At 36.2% G+C, this 16,957-nt stretch overlaps 1 long non-coding RNA gene across 2 annotated transcripts; it reads right to left on the minus strand.

Annotated features, from left to right (window-relative positions):
* Positions 1–2,033: 2,033 nt before the first annotated feature.
* Positions 2,034–5,295, minus strand: LOC141598382 (uncharacterized). Of its 2 annotated transcripts, XR_012523472.1 has the most exons (9): positions 5,095–5,295; positions 4,601–4,997; positions 4,327–4,509; positions 4,028–4,165; positions 3,316–3,941; positions 2,925–3,220; positions 2,661–2,838; positions 2,463–2,566; positions 2,034–2,129 (listed from the first exon to the last, which is right to left on the minus strand). It is a non-coding gene; the product is annotated as an uncharacterized LOC141598382 (long non-coding RNA). The 2 variants fall into 2 exon arrangements; XR_012523471.1 differs by having other exon boundaries at positions 3,316–4,165.
* Between the last annotated feature and the right edge of the window lie 11,662 nt (positions 5,296–16,957).

Genomic DNA, 16,957 nt, shown 5'->3' on the forward strand with positions numbered 1-16,957 from the left:
TGTCCTTAATGACAAAACAAAATCCATCCATGTCTAGCATAGCGATAGAAGTAATGTTTTTAGAGAGTGTAGTCACATAAAAACAAATATGTAAATACAACTCAAATCCATTAGGCAAAGCTAATACATAAGTTCCTTTGGATTCGGCCGCTACTCGAGCTCCATTTCCAAGGCGTAGATCCACATCTCCTTTGCTAAGCCTCTTCACGTCTCTTAAACCCTGTAAATGATTACAAAGGTGAGAACCACAACCAGTATCCAGTACCCATGTCGTAGTGAAAGTATAATTTATATCAATAACATAAATTTCCTTAGGAATTTTACCTTTTGGAACGATGATTCCTTCCCTTATATTTCGCAAATATACGGGACAATTCCTAAGCCAATGTCCTATGCAATAGCAATAATGGCACTCATCTTCAACTTGCTTGAAGTTTTTCCCTTTCTTTCCCTTCTTCTTGAACCTTTTGTCCTTAGAAGCAACAACTTGATTGCTTGAGCTCCCACTAGTTTTGGCATCTTTATCTTCCAGAGACAAAGATCCTATAGATTTTATGAGGAGGTCTTCCTGAGACCGGCTCACACGAGATCTAGTAGTAGTAGGTGGTCTAGAAGAAGTGATGAAGTTAAGGTTTCCATCCGATCCTATCCCAAAATAAAGTTCTCTAGTAGTGTCGAAATCATTGTTGAAGCAAACGTCGTCAAAAACATTGTGACAAGACTGAATAGTTATTGGTGCGGTAGCGTTTGATGGATTCATTGTAATGAACTACAAGTATGGAAGAAAAGGAAATATTAACATTTGTCTTTTAATATCATACTTATAAATAAATTAACAAGATATGAACATTTATATAGTGACCTCTACCCAACTATTATAAATGATTCCAAGACCCAAATTCATATTAACTTAGGCATCGGTAAAGCCGAAAACAAACCTTTATCAATATAACTCGGTGGATTAACACTTTAATCGATTCTACTTTTATAACTCTTGGTTGATAAAATTACATTAATATTTATCTTTAGCCCGAAACACATCCGGCAACCGACGAGAATACTTTCGTTGAGTTCAATCCAAATTTCGAATAAATGTGTCCATGATCCAAATTTACATCAACTTGGGCATCGGTAAAGCCGAAAACAACCCTCATCTTTATAAACTCGGTGGGTAGACATTTATCACCCACTTCCCCTACGTAATAAGATTTGTACCCCGGTAAAGCCGAGTGCACTCACTCACGAAATAGGTTTTCATGGTTTCTACTTTTTGGTAAAGCTATTTCTCAATTGATTATTTTAGCGAGAGGTCATGTCAATTTATTATCTATCACGTTTTAAGTGAAGTAAAGCGGTGAACTACGATAATTCTAATTGACACGGTCGATAAACTCGATTAAAATGACAATGCATGTTTTAGTTGTGGCGATTTAACGATGCATGCAACATATAAATAAAATGCAAAACATAAAATAAATCCTAGTATGGCCTTCCTAAAATAGAAAATTTAATTAACTATTACATATTCGGAAACCAACTCCATTAGTCCCTTGAACTTCGGTTATGGCACGCATCTCGAGGTAACACCGTCTTTATGTATCGCCTTCTAGAGTGACACCGTCTTCATGGAACTCCGGAATAAATAAATTACATAACAAATTACATAATTTCCTATTATACATTTGTAATTAAAATAAAATAAATCTATTAAATTACAAAACGGTGATACGAGATCACAATAAATTACAACCGAATCGATATTCCCATACATTTCGGGTAATACCAATTAAAAACTAAGGCCATACTAAGTAAAATTACATAATTCAAAAATTACATAAAATAAAATTATGACAATCATAAATAAAATGCAGCATTATAATATGTATGAACATGCCCAATTTTATGCTAAATCGCCTTTAAGGAGCCAATATCGTATACATCATTCAGCATAACAACATCATGGTATAGCAGCAAGCAAGACAACATTAGCTCTAATTTAAAAAAAGTAATAAGCACATTATTAAGTTACTAACCTTTTCTGGAATAAGGATATATCTTCGCATAATAATCTCCAACATGAACCGACAAACGTAGTATCCATATTGTATGCTATCCGACTAGAGAGGGACCTATTATTACATAAAAAACGAAGAAACGAGAAGGCCCACATCAGAATCTTGCACTTTAGGTATTGTATTTGCGCACGTATTATTATTAAAGACAGATTTTTGCACTTAAGGTATTGTATTTGAGCACGTACCCCTGTTATCGTAATAAAAGTAGGGTCATCATCAGAATCTTTTGTGGGTTCATCCTCGTTAGCTCTTTTCTTCTAAAAGGCCCTTTTTTTTATTAAAAAAAGGAGGCAGAAACTCATATTTTTGGGGCAAAAATGAGCTTTTTGCTATAAATAAAAATTGAAACTTAATGTTATTATAAATAAATCAGTATTATAAACTTACTTAATAATCAAGCCCTTAAAGGTCTCGTTTGGTTCTCTATGCAAAGAGCCCAACAAAAAAACTTCTTGGTCGGCATGATGGCTTCTAGCAGCACCCAATGACTCCTACATCAACAGACATCATCATTATTAACAAGTACAAATATTAGTTATGAAAATGCAATTGTAGGTGGAATCGTAATATTAATTTGTTTATTACCCGATTTCATTATAAGGGGCAAAAATGAGCTTTTTGTTTGTCGCCAATCCCCGGGCAATATAATCTACCCGATTTCGTACAAAATCAACGCGATATGCATAGATAAAATATAGGGGCACAGGAATCCGTATTGATCACATTGAATCTTGTTCTCGGGGATCACTCTCATTTCATTAACCTACATTATTACGGTATTAATTCCGGTATTTAAAACACTATCTAGTCAGAATATTAGAATATGAAATGATTTATTAAGAAACTTACTTCATCCAAACAAATAGGTGGTGGACATCAATCTCGAGAAGGCCAGCCCAAATGGCTAGAAGCTCCCATGACAAAATTGCTTCGTGCTCAATCCCTAAAATATCCTCCTCGAGCGGAATAACTATCAGTTGCTCGGTTTCTATGCGATGGCTAGCCTCCAAATACAGTTTCCTCATCGACAGCGTTCTTACTTTTAGCATGAATTTGCTCCCAGAAAAATTAGTGGAGTTTATACTCCTAACATCTTTCAGTGCGGGGAAATAATGCTTTTCTCTTTTTGTGCTACTACCACCAGCCTATACATGTAGATAAATAAAATAATAAAAAATCCAAAGGTAACATATCCTAGCTAGTTGGAGTAATAAAAATAAAAGAGTACTTGAGTAAATACCTCATCAACCTGCTCTTTCAATGATGAGGCAGTAGTAGGTATGTCTGGGGACTTAGGCTTATCCGTCTTTTTTGTCCCCTACACAAAATTTCCATCCTTTTTAGAAATACAGAAAAAATATAAATAAAGGGAGGTTTTTAAAAAAATGGAGATGTTAATTAAATAGCTCATCAAGTTGTTGTTTCGACGAGGTAGTTGGCATGTCTGGGGACTTAGGCTTATCCGGCTTATCCGTGTTTTTTGTTCCCTACAAAAAAAATAACATATAAAAACATTTAACATATAAAAATTTAACATATAAAGGTATTTTTTCTAACCCCGACTGCTTTCGGTTGAGGCGGAGATGAACGAGCCACGAAGATGTGAGAATTAGGCCATTGGATGAAACTTTCAACCGCATCTGCCAGAATGGTAATGTCGTCACGAACTGGGACGGGCAGTTGAAATTTTTCATGGCCTTCTAAGACTTGAGTTATCTCCACTTTTCTATGACCAGGCATAAGTTGTTCGCCATAAACCAATAAAGCTTCCGTTGATTTGGTGGGCAAGTCTACGAGACCCCGGCCAACACGCACATGTTTCGCGGATTTAGGGTCAGTAAGAATAACTACCTTCCTATTTACGGCCTGAAGAATACACATACATTATATATTATATCCCAAAATTTAATAGAATTCATATAAATTACACTAATTAAAGACTTCATGCATACCTTGCCGAAAACTGTGAACTGATTTGAAGGGGATGTATGCTGCTGTTTTCCATCAGCCGTCTTCTCAAGTTGCATCCCCTGATTATTGTCAGTAGTGGCGGATAACTCAAGTTGCATCTCCTTTTCAGACTCATTTACCTAATAAAATTAACCAATGGCACGATGTCAGAAGTTATAGCATTAGAGCTGGCAAGGAACACACCCCCGATCTTACCCAAAAAAAAAAGAAAAGAAAAATAAGAAAGTCATATATTTACCTTATCGGCTTTAGTTGTTACAACTTAAGAAGCATTAGGTACCTGATCTTTCTAAATCTCGTTGAACGATACTTCCTTCTCATGTATTGCCAAGGTAGTAGTGTTCTCGGCCTCTTGACCAATCTGTTGTACCTTACCCCCTTTAATGACATCCTCCATCATCTTCAATTCTTCTTCGGAAGGCTTGCCTCCAGAATTCATCTTTAGTATCACGGATGCCAATAACTGAACCTGCGTGCCAAGAATGTAATGTTTCAGCAATTTGTTTAAAACAATAACATGTGAACTTAAATGAAAATAATACAATAAATGGTACCATGTCAGCCTTCTCAGTCTTAGCCTTCCTTTTCTTCTTTTTCGGGGCAGTTGTCCCATAATATTTCGTGACTCCAACCTATAACGGGATGCCCCTCAATCGACCTGGATGTTCGGGTCGGCCGATCGCTCTAGCAAGAACGTCATCACGACCATTGGGAGTGAATATCCCTTCTTCTACCTCCTTCAATACCTTCTCCTATAATATATTAAATAAACTTCAAATTATATTTGTGACTAAAATAATAAAGTTAGTAATGAACTCGTCTTAATAAAATAATAATTACTATGTTGGCCAACACTTCCTGATCATATTTGTCACACTGCCGGGATCCTTTAGGCGTGTGCTTTTCTTTATATGTTGCATGCCGATTCAAGTCGGTCACTCCCTTTGCCACCTACACATTAACATGGTAACAGTTATATATATAAATGTGTATCAACTCCAAGTGTGATTAAAAAAATAAAATAAACAGGGGGATGCATGCTACTTACGAGTTGGTCTTCTATCAATCTGTAACCGCCTCGAGAACCATACCATTTCCCCTTCTTGCATGAAATGTTAGCACGATTTCTTTTGCTAACGGCCTTCAAATTATATAAAAGCGCAAGTAGATGAGATAATAAAAAAATTATAGAGAACTCATTAATTAAAAAAATGATAGGTAAATCATTAAAAGGCGAGGATATTTAACCTCAAACTTCTCACTAGTTCGAATCGCTTTGAAAAGATCCCATTGTTCCTGAGTGATGGTGGGACACTTGTTTGACGGTGGGCTCTTACGCATCTCCCCCGTCTCCTTGTCCACATACAACCAATACTTACCAACGTCACACTTCCACTGCCTTAAGACACTCCTTGCCTTCTGTATTAAATACTTATCATAGCATTCGGCAATATCAAAGGCTTCCTTTATACGATCCAAGAATAACTGCGCCAATTTTGGATTCAAATTCCTAATTTCATCTAAATGGATAGGCACAAACTATCTTGTGCAACATCCAATCCAAGTGGATAAATCCTTCGCATTTGGACCAGTAGGGAAACCCTTCGCGTTCTATGTTATGTTAAGCGGTTGTTTAGCCGCTATAGCTGCAAGGGTTGTAGGGCACTTCGTAGCACCCCTCTCACCAGGCTTATTATCCCCAGGCTTATTATTCTTTTGACTTCTTTTCCTTTTTCCACCCATGATAATCCTAAAACCCTAAATATGAATGAAATAGGAAATGAACAACGACATGCAGAGTATCTAAACTCCTAAAGAGGAATGAAAATTTAAAACAACAGTTTGAGCTTCTAAAATCCTAAAACCCTAATAAGAGGAATGAAGTAGACGATGCAAGATGATAATGATAACAAAGAAGACGAAAAACAAACAGATGAAAAACAAAAAAAGATGATCTTAAAACCTTAATGACGAAACACAAAAGTGAACATACCTGATGATGATGATGATAAAGAGAATGAGCAGGATGATAAGGGAAGGCAACGAAATATGGGCGTCGGAAACTGGGCGACGGCCGGCAACGAGAATGTAGAAAGCGGGGGAGAGAGAATAAACTCAGGATACCAACGGTTGAACTGATGTTGTGTGTGTTTGTGCCGTGTTTGTGTGGTATGCTGTATACTTGTATGTGTTTGTAAATTAGTTTTTTATTAAGACAAACTATTAATAACGGGTCCCTAAAACAAAACCGTTGTGATATGTTAATAACAACGGGTCAATAAAAGTCAACCGTTGTCATAACTTTATTACAACGATTAAAATATACCCGTTGTAATATATTTTTACCCAATTTGCACCAAAATGAAATATGTCTAAAAAAAGCAATGACAACGGGTAGAAGTACTACAACCGTTGTCACTTCCTATCTCATTTTTTTAATCTAATAAGACCAATAACAACGGTTCCTGTGTTATAACCCGTTGTTGAAAGTAATAACAACGGGTAATGTCAATATAACCGTTGTTATTGTTTAACTCTTTTTTTTTTAAATTACTGTAATTGCATTACAGTCCAAACCTGTAACAATACAACAAAGATCACAATCGTAATAAAGAGAAACAAGAACATTAATCAAAGAATTTCAACAACATCATCCACATCTAATAATAAGATCAAGAAAATAAGACAACAACAACAACATGCATACTGCATATCTACAGGATTTACCATGCCAAATTTGGGAATCTTTAACAATGACCATTGCTTCTATTGGCTTTTTAAAGCTACCAAAAGCTAAAGACAACATACATACACTTCAGCAACACAGCTCAAACTTGATATAAATTCAGAAAAGAGGCATCCCATTAGCTCAATATCCATTAGCTCCCTACAACAAACAAATAAAGCATCAAATTACTGGTCTGAAAATGACTCAAAATGTTGGTCGTCCATATCACTGTGTCCTGATGAATGCCCCAGGCCACATAGATATAGACAATGGAAAATTTGCTGCTAAAAGCTTTAATCCTTTGAGGAATAAGCTTATTGAGCTGGGATACTCAGTCAGCAAAATTAAGCCACAATGGGGGCCATGGGGATTCAAAGGGAGTCTACTCATTCAGTTTGGAACATCACCTGCACATGCAGAATCAACATTTAAGCTTGACATGATGTTTCAACTCCGAGGCCATGGAAGGAACAACTGGAATGCTCCGAATAGATCAACACTTGAACCATACCTCTGGGTAGCCACAGACGAGGATGCCGAGCTTCTGAAAATACCGTGGACTATGTCCAAGTGCCGTATACGACCATCTTTGATGGGCAGCAGTCGGCCAGGTCAGAAAGCGTCGATAGCTACAACCAGGTTGTGGCTGTTTTCCAAGCAATGTACCCTTAAATTAAACCCCTACAAAATGTGTGTGTCTGTGGCTGAAACTTCCAAGCAACGTCGTGTGTTATTTGTTAAGTGTCCAACTGTGTGTATCTGTATACGCCTATCATAAGCAGTTTCGTGAGCCTGTAAGAAAAGGCAACTTAAATAAAGGTAATTTGTAACCCTGTGGTCTTGTAAGATTTTCAGTATTGTTGTATAAGTAGCGTCGAGAGTATCAGTGCTTTACGTTTGTGTTAAATATGCAGTTCCTAAATCCAAATCTGTTCAGTGGAGATAATTATTTAAAAAAAAAACTAAAAGGAAGATATATATATATATATATTTAAAAAATAAAAATAAAAATAAAAGCTAATAACTTACATTATAGACCATCTCATGATCGGGGATGTTTCTTGGATGTCAAAGTTTCTTCCTTAACTCAAATACCTTCACCATGTTCACCACGCATATAGATGCTTTCAGTGTCCTCATGATCAGTGTCAACATCGTCGAAAAAAGATACAGTGGTAGAGTGATCCATTCCCTCAAAAACGACATCCTGATCATCATCACCATTATCGGATGGACTACTCCTTCTACTCCTTATAGATAGTACAACAGACCACTTCTTATCCACAAGATCGGTGACATAGAACACTTGTTTAGCTTGGGATGCCATTATTAAAGGATCATCCTTATTATTGCCAACCTTACCCAGATTAACCAACGTAAATTCCATCTTATCCTTTCGGACACAGTGGATGTTGTTATCAACCCAGTTATATCGAAACAAAGGCATTGTGAAATCAATGTAATCTAATACCAATATTTCTTGAATAACACCATAATAAAGGCATTTTCCCCAAATAAGCTTTTTATCTTTTGAAGTAGCAAAGTGCATTGCCTCAAATTTAGAACTCACACCACTATTTTGCATTGTGCTCAAATCATCTTGCTCGCGGGTGTAAAAAGTATATCCATTAATGGCAAAACTGCTGTAAAAGGTAACCCTGGCATTTGGACCTAAACCAAGATGTAGTAACCTAGGAGAGATGTCATCACCAGTTTGATTCGTATACTCTAAGACAATATTCCTATACCACTCTCCAAACGTCTTCGTATGCTCGTTTGCAATCCACTTCTCGGTCTTGTTTGGGTGATCGTATTTGAGCTCATCTTTGTGTTGTTGAATATAAGGTTGCACCTCATCTTCGTTGTTTAGCACATACGTATGTGCTAAATGCAACATTTCACGTGTCACAATTTTTTCAACCCGGCCCCTAATACCTTTTCCGGTCATCCAGTCACTATGACGATTCTTAGGAACGCCAATCAACTCGTTAGGGGAGAGATGAGCATAACAATATGAAAGAGCTTTGTCTAAAATAGCGCGTTCAACAATACAACCTTCCGGACAATACCGATTAGATGTATAGTCCTTGTAGACTTTCATCAATCTTTCGAAAGGATACTGGTATCTCAAGTACACGGGCCCAAGGTACAAAATCTCCCTAACCAAGTGAATGGTCAGATGAATTATGATAGTGAAGAAAGAGGGTGGAAAATACATTTCCCACTAACAGAGAAAGGTGACAACGAGGTCCTGCATAGAATCCGCATCATCGGGATCGATGACTTTCTCGCATATGGACTGGAAGAAGAGACAGAATCTAGTTATAGCATATCTTACCTTTTCAGGTAAAATGGAACGAATATCCACATGTAGTAATTGTTGAATCAAAGTGTGACAATCATGTGACTTTAACCCGGTGAGGTTTAGGTCTTGCATCGACACTAGGCTTTTGACGTTCGACGAATAACCATGTGGCACTTTAATTCCATTCAAGCATGCACAAAACTCTTTTTTCTCATTCCGTGAAAGGGTATACGCTGCTGGCGGTAAAAATGTACGATTACCTCTCTTTTGTGGTGCCAACTCTAGCCTAATACCCATCATTTTCATATCTTCCCTAGCTGCGGTGTTATCCTTTGTTTTACCGGGAACATTCAGAAGGGAATTGATAATATTATCACATACATTTTTCTCAATGTGCATGAAATCAAGGCAATGCCTGACCTCCAGGTCAGGCCAATATGGAAGTTTATAAAAAAATATGGATCTTTTCTTATACCCACGAGTAGAAAATTTAGAGCCGCTCTTCTTCCCATATTCTATCTCTATATGCTATACTTTATGATAAACTTCATGCCCACTCAAAATTCTAGGAGGTTGACAAAGTTCTTGTCTTCTATTGAATGCTTTATGCATCTTGCGATAACAATGGTCATGATACAAGAACCTCCTATTTCCCATATACACATACTTACGAGAAGACTTCAAGTATTCAGACTCGATATCCTCCCCACAGAATGGACAAGCCTCTTTCCCATGAACTGTGTGCCCAGAAAGGTCGCCATAAGCCGGATAGTCAGATATTATACACTATAACATCGCTCTCAAATTGAAAGTTTTGTTCTTATATGCATCAAATACTTCTATCCCACTATCCCACAACATTCGCAAATAATCTGGAAGAGGTTCCAAATAGACATCTATATCATTTCCAGGTTGTTTGGGGCCGGAAATTAACAACGACAACATCAAATACTTTCTTTTCATGCACACATTGTTGGAATATGTGTCCTCTGACAATAATGCGATCACAACTGTTGATCATGATGATCACATGTTTAAGTCTCATTTTAAAGAATACAATTGGGAAGTATTTTTACTGTCAACTGGTCCACACATATCGGTAATGATTGGCTGACTAGAGTTTGATATTACTGTCGGGAGACGGTGGTGACCAGTTGATCCCCTTAGGTCATACCTATAAGGTAACACTCTTAATTGATCATTTAATTGATCGTATGACGATACGGGTCAATTAAATTACTTAAAATTGACGGACGATTTTGGAAGTTATATTTACGTGTCTTGTTGAAATTTGATTAAATAAGATACGGTCTAAGTAATCGAATTGTTTTATTACTTAGATGAAATTATTGTTTAAGGAAACAATTGCACTTGAATGAATAAATTATTATAAATACAAGATGTTGTGATTTATAAGTGGTAAAATATTTTGGTACAAGTAATTATGAATTACTAAGTCGATTTTGTGTATGACGTATTTTATTAATACGTTGATTTTTAATATGTTAAAAATACATAAAAATTTTATGTGACATATGACATGTGACAAATTGACAAATTGACAAAAATAAAATGGAGTCCATTTTATCTATTTGGACCGAAATAATGGGGTAGTATTAGCAATATATTATGTTAATTGAGTTAGTGGAAAACATGATCATGTTTGCCTAATACTAGCCATGCAAGCCTACTTGTTCTTGTGAAGGCAACCTTGTGCATGCATTGGCTCCTTCTTTTTCCCCCTTCCACCCGGTTTTGAGAAGACAAATACCTTGGGTTTTTCTTCTTATTTTACCTAATATACACTATCATATTCACTAGTGTATTATTCATTCATTCACCTAAAAAATATAAGAATTTTAGAGAGATAAAAATCTTCATCTCCTCCTTCTCTCTTAACCGAAATATAGAGAGACCAAATAATATTTTGGGTCAATTTTTATACAAATTAATATTGTTCTAGTAATAATAATATTAATTTTATTAAGTTGTTATCTTGGGTATAAAACCTTGGCAGGGATTCTACACTTGAATCCTTGTTCATCCAATTAAGAAAAGCTCAAGAACAAGAGAGTAGGAGAACTCTCTTGTGCCCTTTGATCCGAAATATCATTGTAAAAATGAAGATTTCTTCCTTATTTTACTTGTAGTTTGCATGCATAAGATCATCTTTTAATTTATGACTAAATTAAAATTATAACATATATGAATATGTTGAGTTAAGATATATAGATTTATAACAAGCGGTATCAAGAGCCTTGGTTGTTTGCATGGAAATCGGTTATACTTTTTCCGAGTTATACGATTAACATATAAAACTTGTAAATTTGTGTTATTATGATATATCACGAAATAAATTTATGCATGTTAAAGTTTCTGGTCCTAAAATGTTTTTAGGATTTTTGGGTTAATTTATGGATTTTTATTGTTCATCTTATATAATAATGGCATTAAAAATATGATTTTATGATTAAAATGTCATTTTCGGACTAAAATTAGCTAAACTTTGAATTTTCCAGTGATTTTTGTATATGTTATCACATGTTTTATTTTTAGATGACCTGTAAATTTTCATAATTTTTGGAGTTCTTATGCTCGAAATATGGATTTTTCATGATAAAAATCGAATTTAAATGAAAAATAGGTTAATACGAGATAAATTTCGAATCTGGTCATAGAAATTTAGTATGTTGTCACATGCAATTTTACAAGATGTGTGTAAAATAATAGGCTATATTGAAGTCTTTTTTAATGATTTATGAATTTTTGATAAAAAATAGCATAAATAGTGACTTAATTAGTGAATAATTGCTAAAACATACTCCATGACTAAGAAAAAACGTCACATATTGCATTTTATTATCTTTTTCAGATATAAAATTGAAAAGTTGGTGAATATAATTTTTCTCGTGTTTTTTATGATTTTTATTGATAAATCCGATAAACCGCAACATAGTTTTTCCGATAATTTTACGAAATTTTAACCTAAGTTTTTGAACATTATGAGTGTCATGGTATTTTTCCAGAATGTTCATAAGTTTAAATTTCAAATTTTGAATTTATTTGGAATTTTTGTGATTTATTTGAAGTTTATAGTATTTTTATTGTAATTTTTAGGTCCATTAATGAACAATTTTAAGAAATATGAGTTAATTATAGTCAAATAATTAGTGGAGACTAATTTTGAGTCCTAAGAGGTTAGGGTAATTACCTTGTGCATAAATATGAATTTATGAAATTATCGTGATTATAAAACGTTGAATCACGCAAATCCGTAAAAACCGTGTAATATATGATATTGGCTACTTAAAGGCAATTTAGCATAAAATTGGGCATGTTCATATATATTATAATGCTGCATTTTATTTATGATTGTCATAATTTTATTTTATGTAATTTTATTTTATGTATTTTTTTACTTAGTATGGCCTTAGTTTTTAATTGGTATTACCCGAAATGTATGGGAATATCGATTCGGTTGTAATTTATTGTGATCTCGTATCACCGTTTTATTATTTAATAGATTTATTTTATTTTAATTACAAATGTATAATAGGAAATTATGTAATTTGTTATGTAATTTATTTATTTATTCCGGAGTTCCTTGAAGACGGTGTCACTCAAGAAGGCGATACATAAAGACGGTGTTACCTCGAGATGCGCGCCAAAACCGAAGTTCAAGGGACCAATGGAGTTGGTTTCTGAATATGTAATAGTTAATTAGATTTTCTATTTTAGGAAGGCCATACTAGGATTTTTTTTATGCTTTGCATTTTATTTATATGTCGCATGCATCGCTAAATCGCCATAACTAAAACATGCATTATCTTTTAATCGAGTTTATCGACCGTGTCAATTAGAATTATCGTAGTTCACCTAAAACGTGATAGATAATAAATTGACTTGACCTCTCGCTAAAATAAACAATTGAGACTTAGCCTTACCAAGTAGTAGAAACCATGAAAACCTATTTCGCGAGGGAGTGCACTCGGCCCTACCGGGGTACAAAACTTGTTACGTAAGGGAAGTGGGTGATAAATGTCTATCCACCGAATTCATGTTGATAAGGGATGAATCGGCCCTACCGTGCCCAAGTTGATGTGGATTTGGATCATGGACACATTTATTCGAAATTTGGATTGAGCTCAACGGAAGTATTCGTGACCGTAGTCGCATGTGTTCCGGGCTAAAGATAAATGTTAATGTAATTTTATCGACCAAGAGTTCTAAAAGTAGAATCGATTAAAGCATTGATCTACCGAGTTATATTGATAAGGGATGAATCGGCCCTACCGTGCCCAAGTTAATATGAATTTGGATCTTGGAATCATTTATGATAGTTGGGTAGAGGTCACTATATAAATGCTCATATCTTGTTAATTCATTTACGAGTATGATTCAAAAGACGAATGTTAATATTTCCTTTCCTCCATATTTGTAGTTCATTACAATGAATCCATCAAACGCTACCGCACCAATAACTATTGAGTCATGCCACATTGTTTTTGACGACGTTTGCTCCAACAATGATTTCGACACTACTAGAGAACTTCATTTTGGGATAGGTTCGGATGGAAACCTTAACTTCATCACTTCTACTAGACCACCCACTACCACTAGATCCCGTGTGAGCCCGTCTCAGGAAGACCACCTCATACAATCTATAGGGTCTTTGTCTCTGGAAGATAAAGATGCCAAAACTAGTGGGAGCTCAAGCAATCAAGTTCTTGCTTCAAAGGGCAAAAGGTTCAAGAAGAAGGGGAAGAAAGTGAAAAACTTCAAGCAAGTTAATGATGAGTGCCATTATTGCTATGGCATGGGACATTGGCTTAGGAATTGTCCCGTATATTTGCGAAATATAAAGGAAGGAATCATCGTTCCAAAAGCAAAAATTCCTAAGGAAATTTATGTTATTGATATAAATTATACTTCCACTACGACATGGGTACTGGATACCGGTTGTGGTTCTCACCTTTGAAATCATTTACAGGGTTTAAGAGACGTGAAGAGGCTTAGCAAAGGAGATGTGGATCTACGCCTTGGAAATGCAGCTCGAGTAGCGGCCAAATCCAAAGGAACTTATGTATTAGCTTTGCCTAATGGATTTGAGTTGTATTTACATAATTGTTTTTATGTGCCTACACTCTCTAAAAACATTATTTCTATCACTATGCTAGACATGGATGGATTTTGTTTTGTCATTAAGAACAATCGTTGTACTATTTCAAGGAATGATTTGGTTATAGGCCAAGCTTCTTCCATCAATGGCATTTACATTTTAGAGACCTCAAATCCGACTAATGATATCTATAACATTCAATCAAAGAAACTCAAATCAAGTGACCCAAGTGAAGCATTCATTTGGCATTGTCGATTAGGTCACATAAACGAGAATCGCATCAAAAGATTAATTTCATGTAATGTGATTACACCATTTGATTATCAATCATATGGTACATGCGAATATTGCCTACTTGGCAAAATGACTCGTAATCGTTTTAGTGGTAAAGGGACACGAGCTAGTGAACTATTGGGACTCATACACACCGATGTATGTGGACCAATGAGTATCACCGTTCGAGGAAATTATGACTACTTCATAACCTTCACCGATGACTTGAGTAGACATGGGCATGTCTATTTAATGAAATATAAGAGTGAAGCTTTTGAGAAATTCAAGGAATTTCAAAATAAAGTAGAGAACCAATTGAACAAAAAGATAAAAGCACTACGATCCGACCGTGGTGGGGAATATCTTAGCCTTGAATTCGATTCACACTTGAAAAGTCGTGGTATTATATCACAACTTACTCCACCCGGAACACCACAACTCAATGGTGTTGCCGAAAGGAGAAATCGAACCTTACTTGACATGGTTCGATCCATGATGAGTCAAACCGAGTTACCAAACTCGTTTTGGGGATTTGCGATTCAAACCGCAATTAGATCTTTGAACAATAGTCCCACAAAGTCCACCGAAAAGACTCCATGTGAGATGTGGACGGGAAGGGTTCCCAATATATCCTATATGAAGATTTGGGGATGTGATGCTTACGTCAAGGCTAAGACCGACAACAAGCTTGCCCCAAGATCTGAAAAATGCATCTTTGTAGGTTACCCCTCGACCTCTCGAGGATACTACTTCTACAAACCACAAGATAACAAAGTGTTTGTGTCTTGTGAGGCTGTCTTCTTAGAAAGAGAATTTATTTCTAAGAGACAGAGTGGGAGGAATTTTGAACTTGATTAAGTTCAAGAGCCACAAACCGAGGTAGAGACGCAAGAAGAAGTTCCTTCATCGTCTAACGCGGTTGTCCCTCCTCCACCTAGAAGAACGGGCTGAGTTATTCGCCATCCCGATCGATATGTGGGACTTATCGAAGAAGATGGAACACTCGATGTGTTGCTTTTAGAAAGTGACGAGCCCGCCACCTACAAGTCCGCAATCTCTAGTCCTAATTCCTCCTTATGGCTTGAAGCCATGAAGTCCGAAATGGATTCTATGCATGAAAACCAAGTTTGGGACTTGGTAGATTTGCCTAAAGGGGCAAGACCTCTTCAATGCAAATGGATATTCAAAGTCAAGAATGGCATAGAGGGACATGATGATGTCTACAAAGCTAGGCTAGTGGCAAAAGGATTTACCCAAGTCCAAGGTCTCCATTATGATGAGACCTTCGTCCCCGTAGCCATGCTAAGATCCATACGGATTTTGTTAGCTATCGCCGCATTTCATGATTATGAAATATGGCAAATGGATGTCAAAACCGCTTTTCTAAATGGGCATTAAGAAGAGGAGGTGTACATGATACAACCCGAAGGTTTTGTTGATTCTAAAAATCCTAACAAAGTGTGCAAACTTAAGAGATCCATTTATGGTCTTAAGCAAGCATCTAGAAGTTGGAATCATCGATTCAATCATGTTATAAAGGAGAATGATTTCACTCGAAGTGTTGAGGAACCATGTTTATACATGAAATTTAGTGGCAGCAATGTTGTATTCCTAATCTTGTATGTCGATGACATACTACTCATTGGAAATGATATTCCAATGTTGTCTTCTGTTAAGAAGTGGTTAGGTAACCACTTCCAAATGAAGGATTTAGGAGAGGCGCAACGCATATTAGGTATCCGGATCCATAGAGATAGATCCAAGAGGATATTGGCACTAAGTCAAGAATCTTATGTTGATAAGATTCTTCGACGGCTCAGCATGGACAAATCAAAAAGGGGTTTGGTACCTATGGTAACTGGGACTATATTGAGCAAGATTCAATCTCCCTCCGAAACCCATGATGTTGAACTCATGAAGACGATCCCTTATGCTTCCGCTGTTGGATCAATCATGTACGCCATGATATGCACACGTCCTGATGTCTCGTATGCCTTGAGTATGACGAGTAGATATCAAGGAAATCCAGGGGAGAGTCACTGGATAGCCGTCAAGAACATCCTTAAGTACTTGAGAAGAACTAAGGATTCTATCTTAGTGTTTGGAGGAGACACTGAGCTACGTGTTAATGGATACACGGACTCGAGTTTTCAAACGGATAGATATGACATGAAATCACAAGATGGTTTCGTTTTCATGCTCAATGGTGGTGCCGTTAGCTGGAGAAGCTTCAAGGAAGTCAGAATCATGCGGATTCAACAACGGAGGCTGAGTACATTGCGGATCGGAAGCTCGCCAAGGAAGATGTGTGGATCAGGCAATTCACGGAAGGTCTAAGAGTAGTACCTACCGCTAATGATCCCATCACTCTCTATTGTGATAATAGTGGGACGATCTTCCAAGCTAAGGAGCCAAAGTATAGTAATAGATCTAGACATGTACTTAGAAAATATCATGTAATAAGAGATTTCATTGAAAGAAAGGAA

The sequence above is a fragment of the Silene latifolia genome, chromosome 9 (genome assembly GCF_048544455.1).
Source record: "Silene latifolia isolate original U9 population chromosome 9, ASM4854445v1, whole genome shotgun sequence".
Lineage (NCBI taxonomy): Eukaryota > Viridiplantae > Streptophyta > Magnoliopsida > Caryophyllales > Caryophyllaceae > Silene > Silene latifolia.